This window comes from Meriones unguiculatus, chromosome 18, assembly GCF_030254825.1.
Source record: "Meriones unguiculatus strain TT.TT164.6M chromosome 18, Bangor_MerUng_6.1, whole genome shotgun sequence".
NCBI classification, from domain to species: Eukaryota; Metazoa; Chordata; class Mammalia; order Rodentia; family Muridae; genus Meriones; species Meriones unguiculatus.
In genome coordinates, this window is record NC_083365.1 from 75,179,331 (window position 1) to 75,187,031 (window position 7,701).

Consider the following 7,701-nt stretch of genomic DNA (forward strand, 5'->3'; position numbering starts at 1 on the left):
CACACACACACACACACACACACAAGCCTGGACTAGAGGATAAACAATGTTCCCGCCGACTTTTCTCTCCTTATATCCAGATTTTTCCTTCCAGAATGTTTTTTTTTCCATTTTCCAAACATAATTGTATCATTTGCTCATGGCATCTCCCCCAGTAGTTTTAACAGATACAAAGATTGTTATATTTCTCAAGTCTCTCCTTTTCTGAGGGACTGTCTGTAGCAGTGAGGCAACCTTTGGTCCACAGAAAATCACACTACAAATCTGGCTATCTACTCGGTCTGAAAAATGTAAGACATGTCTCTTTTCGTGTCACATGATCTGGAGTAGGGCTTCCAAGGCAGTTTTCTAGTGTCTCTGTCCTCATTAGTTTTTAACTATCAATTGAATACAGCCTAGACTCGTCTAAGAGAAAAGCCTGGATTCAGGAATTGCTGGTTGGCCTTTTGTCATGTCTGTCAGAGATTGTTTGGATTACCAATTGTCTCAGCAGGATCCTTCCAACCATAGGTGGTACCAATCCTAGGCAGGTGATCCTATGCTGAACATAAAAGGTGATGTAATCCTGAATCTATGAAAAAGTAGGAGAATAAGCCAACAAGCAACATCTCTCTATTGTTTCTGCTTCAGGTTCCTGATTGAACTCATGCCTGAATTCCCTCAGTGCTGCACTGTGACTTGGAAGTATGAGATGAAGTAAACCTTTTCCTCCTCTAGGCTCCATTTGGAAATGGTACTTGTCACAGCAACACAGCAACATATTGAAACTAGAATAGTGTTTTTCTTCTAGCACAGGTCAACAACAGCCTGAATCACTTTAAGCACTACATCTCAGACCTGAAGAGTTTCGTTCTACTATCACCTAATGGGCAGCCTCCTCTTGGGATTCCAGTACACAACTGTTCATATATCAAACCCTCTCATAGCATCATGATCTCAGTACCTCCATGGCATCTCATCTATCACACAAGAATGTCTCCAATTTATCTTCAAATTGGTATAAAGCGCAGCCTGAATGTCAAGACAACATAGCAAAGTTAAAGGTGAACCAGGAAGGAGTTTGGAGTCTGACTAGACAGTGGACGTTCAAAACACATCTTCAACAGAGTTGGATTATCAGTGTTTAATGTTTGATTAATGTATGTTCTTGGTTCTGTTATACTCAAAGTGAATGTTGAAAAGCATGTACTTTGATGCTTATGAGGTTGTACTGCCAATATGTAGGTTTCTAAAATGGTGAAAGTCAAGGACAGAGAATTCTGGATTTTGAAAACTTATCTTTAGGGAAGACTAGTAAGTAGAAGACTTCTTAAGACTTAGCTAGAATAATTTGTTGATTCAGTACTGCTTCAGGCAATAAGCTGTTGATTTATGACACCAAAAAAAAATATTGGGCTGGAGAGTTGGCTCACTGGTTAAGGGCATATACTGTTTTACAGAGAACTTGAATTTTGTTCCTAATACTCACAGTAAGCAGATAAAAACCAATTGGCTCTCCAAATCCAGAGGATCCCAAGCTCTCTTCCAGCCTCCGCAGGAATCATCTGTGCATGTTGCATTCATGCACACAAAGAGAAATGTGATAAAAATAATTATTTTAAAAATAATATATAACTTTGCCTTGATAACACAGAAGGTAGAGAAAAAACTGCTGGCAAGCTTTTCAGATTATCAACCTATTTTAGGTACACGTGTGTTTGCACTTCGTAATTTTTCATTTTTCTGATACTGTTTTCATCTTTACATCTTGCCTTAGTCTCAGGGGAGTCCTGTCACTCACTGTCAAGGTCCTTTATCAGTCCCTGCCTTTTCCTTTAGCTCCCTTCTACCCAAATTCCTGTCAAAATTTGTCTGATCTGGCAGGGACTGATTCCTTTCTCTGACTGCCTACTTTGAACAGTGTTTGATGTACTGAGAACACACTCAAGGCTTAACACATTCCTCAACTGATGACTGAAAGCATCTGATGTTTTAAAATAAAGGTTTTGTTTAGGCAGAATTATGCCTCTTGCTGAGCACTTTATAAGCCTTAAGAGTTAATGACACCCCAGAGCAGATCAAACTACACCCCATTTCTTTATCGAGGTGTCCCTGGTTCAGCAATACAGCTGAAGGAAGGCAAAGATGTTAGATATATTTTTGGTAGCAGGAAAAAAAAAAAGCTTCCTGCTGCCCATTACTTCCCTTCCCCAAATATCCTTCCCAAAGAGTGGAACCCTCCCCAGCTAATGTCATCACTGAGGAAAAAGTTGAAAAGAACCTCTACTTGCTGGCTTTGTAGATGGGAAGGGGGACTATGTGCCAAGAATTCAGGTGTCCTCTACAAGGGAGGAAAGGCAAGGAAACAAATTATCCTATCAAATGTTTAAAAGGATTACAGCCAAGCCAACACATTGGTTATAGCTGAATGAGACTTGTGTCAGATTTCTGACCTCCTGTAAAATAATGAATTTGTGATGTTTTAAGCCACTAACTCTGCAGTGATTTGTTATCAACAGTGGAAAACCAGTTCACTGTATTTCAGAGACCTCTTTCCATCTTGGAAATGCAGTCATTATGTAATATATCTCAAATGACTTTCAGCAAAGTTAAATGCTGCCGTATTTATAAAGCTAGGGGTGCCACAGGCTCATGCTACTCTCTGCCTCTTCTATGAAATCTTAGAACTATTGGACAGTCAAGTAGTTAAAATATATTTGCATTCACAAATGACTTTTCTAAATTGTTGACTGGGTATCATGACTTCTTGAAGTCCTTCAGTGGCTTTTGTTTTCCTTCAATGAAATCCCAGATTCTCAGTATGCTCTGTAAATCTATCCAAGCAGTCAACCTTAACTATTCTTCCAGCATTCTTTTTCTCCACTTCTAATGTCCCAGACATAGCACTGACTGGAGAACCATCGTATATTCTGTGCTAGGCACTTTTTCCTTTCTTCCTCTTGTCTTGTTCCTATTTGTTCATGATTCATGCTGGACATTGTCTTTTGATTGGAAACTTTGTTCTCTCAGCCACTCCCCACCGTCTTCAACACTTGTTTTTCCACGTGGTACTTACCCACATCGGCACTCATCACACTGTTCTGCACCATTGTATGCTCGTGAGTTGTCAGTGAGATGAGAAAGGTCCCTCTCCAACCTCAGTCACTACCTGTCACCGCACAGAAGGGAGACGCTCAGTAAGCAGTACCTGGTGAATGACAGTGTATCCTGTGCTCAGGTTCTCAGTCTCTGAAGCTTCTGTTAGGAATGAATAGACTAGATCATGTGTAAAGAGTATACAGTCCCCTCCAGGTCCTTCATCTCCCCCTTCTGCACTCTGCCCAAAGTTTGGCTATGAGTCTCAGCATCTGCTATGATAAACTGCTGGGTAGACTTTCAGAGGCCCTCTGTGGTAGGCTCCTGTCCTGTTCCCTGTTTTCTCCCTCTTCTGATGGCTATCTCATTTGTCTTCCTAAATGAGGATTGATCATCTTACCCAGGGTCCTCCTTCTTGCTTAGTTTCTTTAGATGTACAGATTTTTATGTTTATTCTATATTATATAGCTAATGTCTACTTGTAAATGAATATATACCATGTGTGTCTTTCTGCTTCTGGGACACCTCACTCAGCATGATCTTTTCTACTTTCCACCATTTGCCTGCAAATTTCATGATTTCCTTGTTTGTTTGTTTTTTTATTTCTGAGTAGTATTCCATTATGTAAATGTACCACAATTTCTGTATCCATTCCTCAGTTGAGGGGCATCTGGGTTGTTTCCAGATTCTGGCTATTAAGAATAATGCTGCTACGAACATGTTGTTGTGTACTTGACCATATTTTGTGTATATATATATATATATATATATATATATGCCTAGGAGTGGTATCTTAAGGTAGCACTATTTCTAATTGTGTGAGAAAGCGCACCAGATTGATTTCCAAAGTGGCTGTACAAGTTTATATTCCCACCAGCAGTGGAGGAGGGTTCCCCTTTCTCCACATCCTTTCAGCATGTGTTGTCACTTGAGTTTTTGATCTTAGCCATTCTGATGGGTTTAAGGTGAAATCATTGGCATAGGAGACAACTTCCTGAACAGAACACCATCAGGACAGGCTCTAAGAGCAACCATCAATAAATGGGACCTCATGAAACTGAAAAGCTTCGGTAAAGCAAAGGACTGTCATCAGAAGAAAACAACAGCCTACTGACTAGGAAAGGATCTTCACCAACCCTGTATCTGACAGAGGGCTAATATACAGAATGTATAAAGAACTCAAGAAGTTAAAAAGCAAGAAATCAAGTAATCCAATTAAAAAATGGGGTACAGAGCTAAACAGAGAATTTTCAATAGAGGAATATCAAATGTCAGAGAAACAGGTAAAGAAATGCTTAATGTTCTTAGTCATCAATGAAATGCAATTCAAAATAATTAAGCTCCACATGGAGAGCAACAGAACAAAAAAATCTGGGCACAGGTGTCTTTACTGAGACTGATACTTCAAGTAAGGACCAAACATGGAGGTAACCTAAAACCCCTGCACAGATATAGCCCATGGCAGCTCAGTGTCCAAGTGGGTTCCATAGTAACGGTAACAGGAGCTGTCTCTGACATGAACTCAGTAGCTGTCTCTTTGATTACCTCCCCCTGAGGGGAGAGCAGCCTCACCAAGCCACAGAGAAAGACTAGGAAAGACAGGCTTGATGAGTCCTGATAGGCTAGGGTCAGATGGAAGGGGAGGAGGACCTCCCCTATCAGTGGGCTTGGAGAGGGGCATGGGAGGAGATGAGGAGGGATTGGGGGATTGGGAGGGGATGAGGGAGGGGACTACAGCTGGGATACAAAGTGAATAAAATGTAATTAATAAAAATACTCTGAAAATGAAAAAACAAATTTATCAGGAATAAAATAGTATACAGTCCTTTCTTTTAGCACCTTATGAACCCCCCCACCCCCCGTCTTCCCTTTTCTCTACTCTAAAGCAGGAGATAAAAACAAAACAAGAGCTGGTGGAGGAGTTTAAACAGCTGTTTTCTTACCTTGTGAACAGGCTGTGTGCAGCACCTGCGGTGTATACACACCCCTGTGTTTCTGGGAGGAAGCTGTGGCATTTATAATATTCTCAAACGCCACCTAGGGATTCGATGCTAACAAGGAATAGTGCTGCAGTTGAGAAATTCGTTCCAATAAACCTTCCTTAACTTCTGGTACCTCCAGTTCAATTTCAAGCCTCTCCCTTTGGGGAGTTTTGTCTCTACATTCTCACTCAAAGGAAGAAGTTATTTCTGCAATTGCTTAATAGCCAGCTTGAGGATGGAGCCGCCATGAGATGGAGTCCAGGATAAGATTTATTCCCTATTAGTAAAAGACGATGTTCTTGTGGTGCACTTTTGGTAGAAACGTGGGAAATAAGGTGCAGGAGATGGAATTTTATACATACATACATGTGTGTGTGTGGGGGGGGTGTGTGACTGTGCATGCACACATGTGCTGTGTGTGTGCTTGTGTGTGCACATACATGCATGCTTACATGCACTCATGCTGAAGTGGGTGCTTTAAGAAGCACACAGAGTGTATTAGATTCCCTGGAGCTACAGTTTTAGGCAATTATGAGGTGCCCAGCTTGGTTACCAGGCATTGCTCTCAGGTCCTTCGGAAAAGCAGCAGGCACACTTCGCCACTGACCACTCTCTCTAGCCCCTAAATGGGATTTTATATTTTTGTAGGAAAGATAGGAACTTGGAAGATTCTATTTGCTTCATCGCCTGCTTTGAAGAAAATTTCAGATATTCCATAATAATTGGCCTGAATTACATCCTGTGTGTATATAAACTCCCTAACTGGGGTATCCTGCATTTCAGGGGCCATCAGGGAAAAACATAAAAATATCTTCCACTCGCTCCTTTTCATCAAGCGTGGTGAAGTGGAGAGAGACCAGAGAGCGACAGGTGAGAGTGGATTCAGATCCTTTGGTTAATGGGGATCGTTCTTGCAGAGCTAGACACATGGCGTGTTCTCCAGACAGACAGCGATGGCGCGTGCAGAGGTGCTTCTGTAAATAACGGCATGTGCAAACTTGGGTCCTTCCATTTAAAGTGCCGAGGAGGGCCACACCCCCTCCCAAAGCCAGGGCTGTGTCTCCGTGACCCGAGTTGGAAGACCTGCTCTTAGGAGGAAAATGATTTCTGACCACAGTCCTCTGTAGACCGCTGTGAAAACTGAGACAGAGCAGGCAAGGAGGGGCTGGCCTCTATGTCTTCATTTAGCGCAGACCCGCCCTGAATGTGCCATCAGCTACCTGTACGAGACATGAAAGGAGGGGCTAAGGAGATGGCTCAGGTGTTACAGTGCTTGCCACGCAAGGATGAGGGCCTGCATTTGGTTCCCAGAACACATGGCCTGCCTGCCTGTGCACCAGAGAATTGGCACACGTCTGAGACTAAGTATGTGTGTGTAACATACATATACATACACATACGTAAACATAAAATCATACACATATACATACATGCTGTGTGCTGTGTCATGCTCTGTAGAAGCAGACAGATTCCTGGGGCCCACTGGCCAGTCAGCCTTGCTGAATCAGTGATTTCCAGGTAAAGAGAGACCTTGTGGTGGGCCCAAACCAACAGGATGAATAGTGACCAGAGGAACAACACCCAAAGTTGACACACACCCTCATGCACACACACACACACACACACACACACTCATGCACACACTCATCCTCACATACCAAAGGAGCAGATGAGAGAGCCAGGGCAGCCTTGTAATTCACTGCATTCATTCAGTTAAGTGGCCAGCCACTCAGAATGTCTACACTGAAGCAAGTGTCTTGCTAACACACAGGCAGAATGGCCACAGAGGCTGCTGATTTCAGTAGTTAATCGACTCTTAATCTTTATTTTTTCTACTGTGTATCAATGGCTATGTTTGTACTCATTCGAGCCAAGCTATGAGTGAGACGTTGTGATGATGGCGACGATGGACTGTGGTGCCTAAGAAGCTCACCGCTAGTCATGTTCCACAGCCTCCATTGTAGAACAACATTCCTATACTGAGCAAGCGTGGATCCCCCTTCTTTGCTTTTTGATTTGCCTTTCCTCTTGTAGGGATAATGTCCCTTTAAAAGTTACGTTTTTGGAATCTGATTTTGGTTGGGTGTAACAGGTTGGTGATCTCTTGCTCAAATTCTGCTTTAATTATCATCTTTAGTTTTTTTATAATCATGACACTATCAGGTAGAAAAACCTCAAGGAGTTCTTTTCTCTTCATTGTGGAATATCTCAATTTGTCTATGGAACAAAAAATAGAATTTCTTTATATTTTCTTTTAAACCATACACATCCTGAGTCACTCCCTTATTTCTAGAGCTAGCTTTTCTCTTTCCCTCCCTGCACCTTTTATCATTTGGCTTATGGACTCACACATACTGCTTCACATTTTATCAGAACCAGGGCTTTTCTTCTGAATCGTGCTGATGCCTGCTTGAACTCGGTGTTCTTTTTCATTTGAAGATCCTGAATAATTTTCCTTTAGCTCTGCGGGTGGCTAACAGCGAGCTGCAGCTCATAGCCACTTCTGCGCTACCGTGACCAGTGACCGCCCTCTACCTAGTACCGCATTCACAGAGCAGGTTCACGATTAAGTGCATGTGTAAATCTGTCTTCTTTTAAGTTCTCTCTCTCTTCATTTTGTGCTATCTTTGTCCTCAGGTAGATC